Genomic DNA, 13,870 nt, shown 5'->3' with positions numbered 1-13,870 from the left:
GTGGCCGCAATCTCTTAGTGATCACCGCATTCGCTTGATCACCACAACTTCCATGCGATGGGCGCATTCGATCACCGCAACTTCCATGCGATGGATGCATGCGATCACCGTATGCATTCGTCTATGCGATAGCTCGGTTTTCAGTGCATGTGTTTATCTTTGCGGTCGCCTGGCTTCAGTAGATGCGTTTGTCTGCGATTTCTTATTTCCAACGCATGCGTTTGATTCCTGCGATAGCTACAAAAATAGACACTTTGGCACGGAGTAACGCATAATATTGGGGTCAGTGAGGATTTAGGTGCTAATCGACGCAAAACTCAATTTTTCGCAAATTCTAAGTATTATCACCGCATTTTCTACTTGCTAACGAACTACTGTAGCAAGTACACTCAACTTTTCGGTGGCAAATATTCGGCGCATCAAACTGAGAATTAATGTCATCCCATCAGTGAAATCATAAGAGAAAAGCAGCCTTTCACCCCGAAGCTCTATAAATACCGAAGGCAACCTTCAGTGAAAGAGTTCAGACAGTTAGAGAATTTCTCCTAAAAAAGAAACAGCCTTGTTCATAGTTTTCTTTTTTATTTAGAAGGTGGAGTGAGAGAAGGGAAGAGACACCGGAAGATCACTCTGGTCAGCTCGAGAGAGAACCCAGAGGCGTAGAAAGTGAAGAGAGGGCCGACTCTCGCGAGAGCGAGACTATCTTTTGAACAGAGTAGAAAAGACAGTGTAAAAGCCTTGGGAAGTAAGAGATTTCTACCAGGCTCTTTATTCTCATCTTGCATTGTTATTTTGTATTTCAACTCTTTATCTATAAAAATAGAACTTGCTATTATACATCTGTTCACTCTCTTAAAAGCACGCATGAGTAGCTAACTTTATAGAATGGGTTGAGAAGAACTAAGCTAACATAACCTAGGATCTTCATCGCATGCGATTATCTTGTCTTATGTTGCGCCTAACACCCCTTTAGAGCTACTCGAGAGAGAGTCTAAAGAAAGAACCTAAGACTTGAGAGAGCTAGGTTAGAATCTAGACTCGAGAGAGCAAGATTAGATCTACATAAGCGAGAGATAGGAACTTAAAGATAAGCTATATTTGCTAACATGCATAGCATGCATCCTAGAGATAGGTTATGATATTATGTGGTCGCCTTGTTTGTGTGTGTGTCATTTTTCATCGCATAAATAAGAATAGAGGCTTATGTGTAGGTCCTATAGACTCATCGCATATATCGCATGCATTCTAGTACTAGAAGCCGTAGCATTTGCGTTAAGAAATGATTTGCTATTGTATGTGTGTTGTATGATCGTATAACATGAACGCATCCTAGGAAGTGTTAGCTGAACCCCTTCTCAACCCGTTCCCCTCATATTCATCGCATCTTCCATATTATCAACTCTTTTCGTAACTCCGCCGCATACATTTATTTCATACCGCAAACAACAACCCAAAAACAACTATTTGATTTATTGGTTACCGCAAAGTCTTCAAAAAAATTATCACCACATACCATTTTCCCTAGTCCCTGAGTTCGACCCTGGATTTACCAGGAAACTCAGTGGAATTTATACTTGGATTCTGCTGAGAAAACTTTTGCTAAACTTATTTCCATCACCGCATTTCATTTCATAATTTCACCTCATAAAATAATGCACCAGTATGATGTAGATGTTTAGCATGTCTAAAGTTTTATAAGTTGTTATAGAATTGGGATAGACATTTAAAATCCATAAACAACAGTTGCATGCTCACGTAGGTTGACCACCTGTTTTAATTGTTAAAACTTATAAAACTTAGGTTACAAACTCAACCGGTATATAATCATGTCTAAGGCTGGGGTACTTAAGTTGACGCTTTACGGAACACCTCCTACCTAGGGATTATGGCCAAATTATTGAGGATTAGTAACTGGTTTTATGAGCATACGTGAGTGATGTAAGGTAATAAAATGGTTTATCACCTAGACATCGTAGGTTAAAATCAAATTATAAGAGTTATACTTGGATAAACCACATCGACTTAGGGTTGTTTTATTAGCCGAAAAGAACCTAAGTATAAATCTACCCAAAATAGAACACTTCAGTGGCAGTATAATAACTTCTATATGATAGAGTTATTAGAAAACTTCAGTGGGAGATTAATAACATATACGATACGTTATTTTTAGCTCTCACGTCTTTAAGAGTTCACAATCCAGATTTAAGCGGTACTTCGTGTCACCGTGGAAGTGACCTCCATCCGGAAAGTATTTTTAGCTTAAATTTAGATTTTGGTGAATAAGAGAAAGTTGTTCAAATATAAGTCTATTATACGATAAATAGATTTCAACTGCCACGTCTCCATATAGTTTACATCATGAGATTCATATGACGCTTCGTGTCACCCTGGGAGTGACCTCCCTATGGAAAGTGTTTTGTATAAGTCAATATCAAGGTGAACGGAGGAAGTAGTTCATAGTAAGTGGGTGAAGAATATGTGTCAATATATCCTGCGGTCTCTTCCATTAATCTTAACCATGAGATTCTTATGTTGCGCCTACTGATTAGCTTTAAACGGTCCTTTGCTAGTCGTTTAGCGACGGCTATCCCCACGGAGGGTTGTAACATAGGATTCGGAACAACCCAGGCTTCAGTAAAATGAATAGGGTCTTATAGTTCTGTCTTGGATGTTGTCTATTTCGGAGGCAAATTCATACCATCCTATAGGATCTGAAAATGGCGGGTCACACTTACAAGAATTACTAAGTTGTTAGTAAAGATCTTGACCGAAAACGATAACTAAACGACTATAGGAATAAGAGTTATTCCGGAGACAATAGGAAGATGAGTTATTCGGGGGATAGTGTTTGGTCAAAATTGTTTGTTTTAGTGAAGGAGTATCTGACTGCCCCACGGTAGCACATATTCTGACTCACTAAAATATCGTTGCAAATAAATAATGGTTATGGGTACATTATTACTTTTTGCTAAAACTTGACTTTGGATTTAGTTACAATTTGCTAATTAGAATTTGTTTGAATTTTATCAGCATGTCAAATTCTAGAATACTCGCTTCCGATGTATATAACAATAAAATCAAATCAACAAACAAAATACTAGCGGTTGATTATACCAAAAGAGTTTTAACAGAGGATTATCCTCTATCTTCCAACTCATCTGAAATTATGAATTATGTAGATGAGAATACTGAATTCGAACAACAAGATAAATATGATTTACTTGTTATCGAAGCATGTTTAGTGGACAACGATAAAATTTGGATAATTGATTCAGGTGCCGCTAATCATGTATGTACTATCTCACAGGAAACAAGTTCCTGGAGATAGTTGACAGAAGGTGAAACAATCTTTAAGGTAGGAACCGGGGAGATTGTTTCGGCCAAAGCAGTGGGAGATATGAAGTTATTTATAGGAGTTAAGTACATTTATTTGAAAAATGTATATTATATTCCTTCTATGAAAAGGAATCTAATATCTGTCTCATGTTTGCTAGAACAAAATTATAAAGTTTATTTTGAAAATGGTGAAGTGTTCATCAAAATTGGAAATAAACAGATTTGCTCTGCAAAATTAGAAAATAACTTGTACATGTTAAAACCAACTGAGGTAAAGCTGTTTTGAACATAGAGATGTTTAAAACTGCTGGGACTCATAAGAAGAGGAAGATTTCTCCAAATGCCTATCTTTGGCACTTAAGACTGGGTCACATAAATCTCAACACGATTGAGAGATTGGTTAAGAACAGTCATCTAAATAAGTTGGAAGACAGTTCATTACCACCATGTGAGTCTTGTCTTGAGGATAAAATGAAAAAAAGATCTTTTTCTGGAAAAGGTCTTTGAGCCAAGGAACCGCTAAGGCTGATTCACTCAGACCTTTGTGGGCCTCTAAATGTTAGAGCAAGAGGAGGGTTTGAATATTTCATCAGTTTTATAGATGATTATTCCAGGTATGGGCATGTTTACCTAATGCGCCAAAAGTCTGAAACTTTTGAAAAGATCAAAGAGTATAAGGTTGAGGTTGAAAACCAATTAAGTAAAAAGATTAAAACACTTCGATCGGATCGAGGTGGTGAGTATATGGACATATAATTCTAGAACTATTTGATAAAACATGGAATTCAGTCTCAACTCACAGCCCCTAGCACACCTCAGTAGAACGAGTGGCAGAGAGGAGATACAGAACCTTGTTGAACATGGTTCGTTCCATGGTGAGTTACGCTCAGTTATCAAATTCTTTTTGGGGACATGCAGTTGGAACTGCGGTGTATATTTTGAACATAGTTCCCTCGAAAAGCATTTCAGAAATGCCTTATGAGCTATGGATGGGACGTAAAGAAAATTTACGTCAATTCAGGATTTGAGATTGTTCAACACATGTGTTGGTGCAAAATCCTAAAAAGCTTGAACACCGTTCAAAAGTATGTCTATTTGTAGGCTACCCAAAAGAAAGTAAATGTGGTCTCTTTTATGATCCTTAGGAAGATAAAGTATTTGTATCGAAAAATGCAACCTTCCTAGAGGAAGATTATATAAAGAACCATCAACCTCGTAGTAAGCTAGTAATAGAAGAAATGTCCAGAGAAACAATAAATGTATCAACAAGAGTTGTTGATCGAGCAGGTCCTTCAACAAGAGTTGTTGATAGAGCAGGTCCATCAACAAGAGTTGTTGATGAAACTGATACTTCACGTCCTTCTCAAGAGTTGAGAATGCCTCGTCGTAGTGGGAGGGTTGTGCAACAGCCTGACCAGTACATGGGTCTAACTGAAACTCAAGTCATCATACCGATGATGGTTTAGAGGATCCATTGTCTTTTAATCAAGCAATGAATGATGTGGACAAAGACCAATAGATTAAAGCCATGGACCTTGAAATGGAATCTATGAATTTCAATTCTATCTGGGATCTTGTAGATCAACCAGAAGGGGTAAAACCCATCGCTTGCAAATGGATCTACAAGAGAAAATGAGACCAAGCTAGTAAGGTACAGACCTACAAAGCTAGACTAGTGACAAAAGGGTTTACCCAAAGAGAGGGGTTAGATTTTGAAGAAACCTTCTCTCTAGTTGCCATGATAAAGTCTATTAGAATACTATTGTCCATAGCCACATTTTATGATCATGAAATATGGCAAATGGATGTCAAGACAGCTTTTCTGAATGGCTATCTTGAAGAGAGTATCTATATGTCTCAACCATAAGGGTTTATACAGCAGGGTTAAGAGCAAAAAGTTTGCAAGCTTAATCAATCCATTTATGGATTAAAACAAGCTTCTAAATCCTGGAACATGAGATTTGACGCTGCGATCAAATCTTATGGCTTTAAACAAAAGATTGACGAACCCTGTGTCTACAAGAAAATCGTCAACAAAACTATTGCTTTTCTGGTGTTGTGATGATATTCTACTCATTGGGAATGAGGTAGAATATCTAGCTGACGTTAAGAGGTGGTTGGCTTCACAATTCCAAATGAAAGATTTGGGAGAAGCATAGTATATTCTTGGAATCCAAATAGTTCGGAATCGCAAGAACAAAACATTGGCATTATCTCGAGCATCTTATATAGACAAGATGTTGTCTAGGTATAAAATGCAAAATTCCAAGAAAATATCTTTACCTTTCAGGCATGGAATTCACTTGTCTAAGGAGTAGAGTCCTAAGACACCTTAAGAGGTTGAGAAGATGAATCGAATTCCATATGCATCTGCAGTTGGGAGTTTGATGTATGCAATATTGTGTACTCTTCCCGACATATGCTATGCCATAGGAATTGTCAGCAGTTTTCAGTCCAATCCTGGTCATGACCATTGGACTGTTATTAAAAACATTCTCAAGTATCTTCAGAGAACGAGAGATTATATGCTCGTGTATGATCCTAAGGATCTGATCCTTACTGAATACACTGATTTTGACTTTCAGACCGATATTGATTCGAGGAAATCAACTTTGGGGTCAGTATTCACTCTAAACGGAGGAGCAGGTATTGCGGACTCCACAATGGAAGCTGAGTATGTAGCTACAAGCGAAGCAACAAAAGAAGCAATATGGCTCAAAAAGTTCCTGATAGATCTGGAAATAGTTCCTAACATGCACCTGCCTGTCACTCTCTATTGTGACAATAGTAGAGCAGTTGCAAATTCAAAAGAACCACGAAGCCATAAAAGGGGAAAAAAGCATATCGAATGGAAGTACCATCTCATCAGGGAGATTGTACATAGAGGAGACATCATTGTCCCTCAAATTGCTTCCCAAGACAACTTAGCTGATCCATTTACGAAGGCCTTCTCGGTTAAAGTGTTCGAGGGTCACCTAGTAGGACTAGGTCTACGAGTTTTGTATCACTAGGGCAAGTGGGAGAATTGATGGGTATTGTGATGCCCTAGTTTATTGTATTTGTACATTTTATTCTCTCTATATAAACTCAACATTGTATATATTTGTATATATTGATCCACTAGAGTTTTAGTCCAAGTGGGAGTATTGTTGGGTTTTATGTCTTAAAAACTCGCAGTTCGTAAAATGATAAACATTTTCTATTATACTTGTTATTGATCTCATAAATTGTATGAAAGTCTAAATCCAATAAACTAAGACCCATGACTATTGTATGAATACTTGAACTTTATGTGGAGACATAAGAGTGGATCGGGTTCGAGTAAATAGTCAAAATGATCTATGGTACATGAATGAGGTTGGGTACCTTATTCTGATAACATCATTGGATGCTGCCTACTTTGTAGTTGTTACAAAGAGTTGTAAAGTGCTACATACGATGTGATCCTAATTCATACATGTTATGACATGAGGAGTGGGGACGTCCTATGCAATGAGTTTGCATAAGATCCAGACCAAGAAATAAGTCACTCTTACTTTATAACGTTGTTTACTGTTTAAGACTGACTATTTCACCTAGATGACCTAGGTAACTCGATCTTAATCCTGAGCTAACTATAAACTTCTATTTATTCAGGATTGCCCTTAGATTTTCATAGTTGAGGGTTGGCTTAACAGCGCCGGCTCAATAAGACTCCCATTTTAAGGGTAAAACTGGATAGATAGCTGGGGACATAGTGTGCAAAACGGAGGTCACACCTACTCGATTTAGGGATAGGAGAAATGTCACACCCCGCCCCAGACCACCCTCCGAGCCTGGGAGAGAGCATGATTGGCAGCAGTTATCAACCCTTTGGTTGACACTTACTGCCTAATAACTCTTGCGGAAATAACTCTGATACCAATGTACAAATTTAACAACCAAATTATTAAGTAGGCCCATTTTATATTACAACAATGTAACGTTTATACAACTGAAAGACTTAACAACAAAGTTACAACAACAACTGTAAACCCTCCAGAAGTGTAACTGTGGCATGTGGCAGGCCTTAACCATAGCAGCATCCTAGAACTTCTCACCTTTCCGCTATCTGGGGGATATAAGAAAACATTTTGAAGAGTGTGAGCTACTAAGCCCAGTGAGTGGTATTTTTTTTATAAACGAAACCTTGGCTTATTAAAAATAAACTTTTGGGGAAAACAGCATGCAATCAACAACACATTAATACCATTTCAAAGTCATTTCCTCAGCCAAGCCGCTGAATCATTTCCTGTTAACGGTCAACTACTATCAACCCAACAACACAACAATTTTATGGAAACTTTCCCTATACCCCATTTTCCCGCCAATGTGCACATCAACCATTTCTTTCCCGCTATTTATGCTTAGGTAACTTGGCCATATTTTCCCGCTGGTCATCACCGACTATCATTTCTCGCCGACCGAAGCCGACCATATTGTCCCGTCAAGTACCCTTTTCAAGTATACTAACCATATCCCGGGTATAATTCTACCTTTCATCACAATATAACATGCAATATCACGGCAATCACAACAGAAATCATGCATCCCTACTCATGCACATTTGACATTACCCTCTACGTACAAGGCTCATATATACATATACATACATAAATCAAAACAACACATAGTAACCACTCACTGTCAGTAAATCCTCCTAATGCAATTTACTTGTAAATATCTTCCTACATCATTTTCATTGTTTCCAAGAAAATTCCCAATTAATATCATTTCATAAATATATTTAAAAACCCCTTAGAAAAATACTACTAGCTTACCCTACTCAAACAGAATATGAATCTGTGCAGCACCTCCTTCGAATTCCTTGCCTCCTCCACCAACGACAGCTTTCCCACTATATGCTCACTCTCTACTTAGGATTTTTACTACTGAAATTGTTTGGAATGAGTTTAACCTTCATGCCAAGGCCTCCTATTTATAGCCGTTCCCAACCTCTTTCCTCACGACAACTCACCATACAAATGGCTCTTCATTAGGCTGCCCACGCTAACTCTGGCTAGCCGAGCTTTGAGTTGTCTAATTTTGGGTTTGCCAACCAAAATTATCTTAATTTGCATGTAATCTCAACCGTACACCACCTACTTAAGTTGATAAAAATATTCCTGCATGTAATCTCCTTTTGCCACTTTATCTGCTAAATTTCTTATTTATTTATCCAAATTACTAATGAACGCACCCAATTCTTTTCAAATGTGTCCATCTGTCCCAATCTCGCTGGTTTTGCTCTCGTGGCTCTTGCTCTCTCCAACTTTCTCGCTGGTTTTGCTCTCGTGGCTCTCACTCTCTCCCACTTTCTCGCTCAAACTCTCGCTCTCTCCACTCTCGCTCTCTCCCATTCTCTCGCTCTCTCCAATCTCGCTCTCGCTGATCTCGCTCTCAGCGATCTCGCTGATCTCAATGATCTCGCTAATCTCGCTCTTAGCTACTGTGAGTGTCGTTTACCTCTGTGCAATTACTACACGATCACCCACCTCATCGTGTCGCGCTACTCATCTACTAGACAATTGTCTACCCAGTGCCTTGCACACAACATTTCGCTTTCGCATACCTAACACATGAGCAAATTTTGGCAATGCCTTTTGCCAACACTTCGGCCAATCATGCGTTCATCCCTACGAACGCAGGTCACCTTTCTTCTCATCTTATGCGTTAATGTCTCTTAACGCATGGTTCATTTTTGACTTTACACTTAGGCAAATTTCACTACAATTTCACCAATTAAAGCTCAACTTAAATTACTCAAAGAAAATCTACTAAACACTTGGAAATTTCCTTCCCTTTAATATAGGATTTAACTTTCACTTAGTTAATTCCTTTTAACACTTGCTTAAGTAGGAAAAATGAAAATCTAGGTTTCACAAGAAAGGTCGTTGGAGCCCATGATCTGTAGGTCTGTAAGGTCCCCCTACTAGCTTGCAACGGACTAGCTCTAGAATAGCATGATAAGATAATTTGAAACGTTCAAATTAGAATTGAGAGAATTAGTAATTATATGAGATATAACTATATGTTTAATTTTAGAATTAAACGGAATAGGAGCATTTATATATTTAAATATGATTTAAATATATAAAGATGGATATGTGTTAAATTAATTTAATATTTGATATTAAATTAATTAAGTTTTATTTAATAATTAATTTATGAAATTAATTAATTTTTCATTTTTAAAATCAAATAGATTTTTAAATCAAAATTTGATTTTTGGATAAAATTGAAAAAAGAAATGAAAACTAAAACACAAATGGAAAAATGATTTTTTCCATTATCCATCACTTAACTAGCTCACACATGGAGCAACCATTTTGCCTTATCTTCTCCAAGCATGAGCTGCAACATGTGCAGTTCTTTTTGCATGTTGATCTGCAATATAATGAGAAGATTGGAGTGAAAATCGAGCATGCAATCAAAAGGTTTTTTAGAGAAAAACTAGTTTGAAGAAAGGTTCTTCAACCTTGTTGCAACAGTGAGCTTTTCTCCTTCATCCCTTGATTCAAGCTTGTTTTGAATCCCACAACTCAATCTAAAGCACCAAGAGAATAGTGGGGAAGATCTTGAGTGGTCTAAAACAAGATATGAAGAAGATTGCAACTGGAGAAGAAGCCTTGAAGAAGTTCTACAAGAGGTATGTCTTTAAACCCATTTTTCTACAGAAGCATGCTTTACATTATGCCAAAATTAGTGAATTTGAATGCTTAGATGATCCTTGTGCTTCTGTTGGAATTGATACAACCTACAGTTGGTTGATATATGAAAAAGTTCGAACTTCACAAATCTAAAGACGATGGAGTGGGTATCCAAATATGAGTTTAGCAAGATGTGTGGGTACAATGTCGTTGTTCATAAATTTTCGTTGTCCAGGGTCAATCGTTGAAGTAATTTGACGCTTAAATCATCCACCATTATTTGTTGTTTGTGAAGCGGGCCACCGAGCAACGGTCACAAAACTATCCCCTTCGTTGCATACATCTAAGGTCAAGGAGAACATGTCACACCCCCTCCCAGGCTACCATTTTAACCTTGAAAAGGATGTGAAGATAGCAGACACCAACTCTCTTATGACATCTACTACCCACTTAGAACCTGTAACTTGTTTCTACACTCTTAGATCACCTAATAGACAAGTATATGAAAGTTATAGTGCATGCAACCTAACTTAAACTTGTAAAGTAACCAAAAGACATTATCATTCCCAATGGGCTTTACATACCAACACATAATTACATATATTTACACCTAGGGTGCGCAACTTATACAACAAAACATAATTACAGGCAGGGTTACTCTACCCTTCACAACTAGTATGTACACGAACTTCAAAAACATCATAGACATGATCAAGACCTAAGACATCTTCAAGTCTATCAATCATCTACTATTTTGTGGTAGACTGGCAGCTGTAAGCTAGGCTCCAGGATTTCAACCGCTACCTGGGGAGGAAAACAATTTAAAAAAGTAAGTTGGAATGCCCAATGAGTGACTGTTTTAAAATAAATATTCATAACCTAATCATGCTAGGAAATATGTAAAATAACTAACAACTGGAAATGCTTCCTCAGTTTCAGGGTTAAACATACTTACCTAAAACTCATACCTATAAATCATAAAACTTATCATATTACTTTTGGAAACCTTAAAAACGTGTCATGCTTTCTGCATTTCTCTTAAAAAAAAATCATATATAATTTGTACCCTCTAAACCTTAGTTGGGGAGCCCCTTTTGCTCACATTCTTAATGTCAATAACCTTAGTTAAGGTGGAATTTCTACATCACAAACAACGTCAATAGTAATAATATGTGCACATAAAGATGCCTCAAAGGCTAATAGCATCCTAACACACGACCCAAAGCCTTCATGTGTGCTAAAGTGGGTCCCAAAGACCTTCCTACGATACGTTCATCTCCTTCAGCATCAGGGTCCTAGATTCCTTCACTACATTCAGTATCGGGTTCCATAACTAGGGTAGTGAAATCATGCTTTACATAAAACAAACTTTGCATTTAAAATAACTCAGCATGCCTCAAAACATAGCTTTAGACAAATATTATCAGAGAAACTCGTGAACATTAGTAATGCTTGAATCAACATTAGCATGTTTGAATCATCACAGTGAAATCCAACATATATCATCCTTTTTATAAGAACTCATGCACTAAAACATTGGAACTCATAGCTTTCAAGTAAACTTTATGCCTAAAAATTCATGCAAGATAAAGTATTCATTCAATCATAACTATGCATTCACGTACTTGGAGTTAATCGTTCATAAGTATGCATAGAAAATACTTTAAGAAATTCTTTTTCTTAAAACGTTGTTATTCACTATCTAAGGCTAGCTTTTTAGAGGTCTATAGGCCTTCCCAATCTCCATTTGGCCTATCATAACAATTAGAAACCTTGGGTTAACTATGCTTGGTCGCCTTGAGCTTAAATGACTTAGCTAACTTAGCCTTACAAGTCACTTTTCCTTTTCTTATTCAAAGGACCCTATATTCTTCCTAAAAGCCCTCATTAATGTGTCTTGGTGAATTAATATCCATATTATTGTCTAAGGGTCTTAACAATAGTTTACCAACACCAAGAATCCAAAACTATGTCAAGACTAGGCTCACAGCATCATAGGCACATCAACGGGCTGGATGGTGCACAGTAACATTGTGAGTGGGTGTTATCTTACGCACACTGTCCTCCAGGCGTACACAGGCTACTGGATGGCCCCCCGTGGGCAAAAAATCATGCACACAGATGCTCGGGTAGAATGCGTGCTCAGTAGCAACACGCACGACTAGGCATCAGGGGCGCGCATGGACACTGGGCGACGAGCTACTCTCTCACAAGGCAATGGGCTTGTTGCTCGCCTAGTGGTGTGGGAATGTGATAGGCGTGCTCGATAGGCACTCGCCTGGGGTAATTGCTTGCCCCTTCTCTCCTAATCCACCTACTTGCTTGGTTCAACCCGTTCAGCTACCTACTTACTCATTCAAAACCTTGTTTTAAATTCCAGCCCTTATAACTTGAAATCTATTCATCAAAACTTAAAACTTCCTTCTATAAACTTACATATCCTTTAAACTATCTTACCTCAAAAATTTTTAGCCTCTAATTTTCCATGATGAGTTAAAAAATCATCAATCTGCTCAGCTTGCTCCAAATGAACCAAAGATTAGAACACCCTCCAATTCTTCATGATTCAACCATCAATCAGTGGTTATTTCCTCTCAACAGCCCTAGGTCTTCTTCCTCACTGGTTAAGCTTTCCTTTGGCTGCAAAACCTCTCCTTTGGCACGAAAAAAATTGCAAAACCCTTTCCTTCTTTCCAACCTATATTTATACTTGCCCTCGCATGACTACTTTGCATAAATTAATTTCCACCTCATGCCATTGAACCTTGTCTTAGTCTCCTAATTGTGCCACTTGGCCCACTAATTAGGATTAATAAACTTATTTCCTCAACATACCAATGCCTAAGATAGTTCATTTCCCAGCCCAAGTCTAACGAACATGATTCACTTCCATCGCCCAACTAACCTCCAAGTCATCACCTACCAAGCTCTTCTTCATGCCATCGCCTACTTCATGTCGAATCCCTCACCTAGAATTGCCTTCACACCTAGGCCTCCTTTCTCATGTTACATCTTGGCAAGCGCCACAGTAACCTCACCCACCAAGCTCATCGTCTAAGCTTCTTCAATCACAAAACTTCTCAAAATTTGGCTTAGTGTCAAGGATATTCTTTTAGACCCAAGAGCAACCTTTTCCAACACTTAGAATATTTTTCAACTACTACTTGATTCCTTCCTTTTAAAAGATTAAACATTTAGGAAAATTCTTTCTTTCACTATTCCCTACTTGTCTAAATGAAACTAACTTCATAGGCATACTTTAAAACACTTTATAACAACAACAATAATAACAACAACCAAAACATTTATGAATTCCAAGCATGCTATTTAGGGAATCAACTTCTAGGGTTTACAATTTACCTTTCCCTTAGAAAAGTTTCATCCTCAAAATCTTAGTTGTGCTTCCTACAAGAAAAGATAGGGATACTTGATCTTCATTTAGTTCTCTGTCTTCTAGGTGGCTTCTTCTACTCCATGGTTCTTCCACTACACCTTCACTAGAGGAATTGTCTTATTTCTCCACACATGTTCTCTCTTGTCTAGGATTTGCACTGGTTCTTCCTCATATGTTAAGTTCTCCTTCAACTAAATTGGTTGATCTCAAAAAACATGAGACAAATCAGAAACATACTTCTTTAACATGGATACATGGAAGACATCATGTATCTTAGATAACTTTGGAGGTAACTGTTCGGGTTGGTAGAATCGATGTTCTTAATTCGAATCCGAACCAAAACAAAAGAAAATTTGTACAATCACCAAACTACTCTTATTACTACTAAAACGTAGCAACAGTGGTAAGTGCAAGGTCAAACCACAGAGAAGCGAAGAATTAATTTCTTTTGGGATTTGACTGTGGAAAAACA

General features: G+C 37.7%; 1 long non-coding RNA gene across 1 annotated transcript; it reads right to left on the bottom strand.

Moving 5' to 3' along the window:
* Nucleotides 1-10,519: 10,519 nt before the first annotated feature.
* On the bottom strand, nt 10,520-13,589 carry LOC120069521 (uncharacterized). Its single transcript, XR_016531596.1, has 2 exons — nt 13,365-13,589; nt 10,520-10,808 (listed from the first exon to the last, which is right to left on the bottom strand). It is a non-coding gene; the product is annotated as an uncharacterized LOC120069521 (long non-coding RNA).
* Nucleotides 13,590-13,870: the final 281 nt, after the last annotated feature.

Source organism: Benincasa hispida, chromosome 8 (genome assembly GCF_027475165.1).
Source record: "Benincasa hispida cultivar pf3 chromosome 8, pf3_genome.v1.1, whole genome shotgun sequence".
Taxonomy (NCBI): Eukaryota; Viridiplantae; Streptophyta; class Magnoliopsida; order Cucurbitales; family Cucurbitaceae; genus Benincasa; species Benincasa hispida.
Note: the sequence above shows the minus strand (reverse complement) of the source record. Positions and strands in the feature narration are given on the sequence as shown.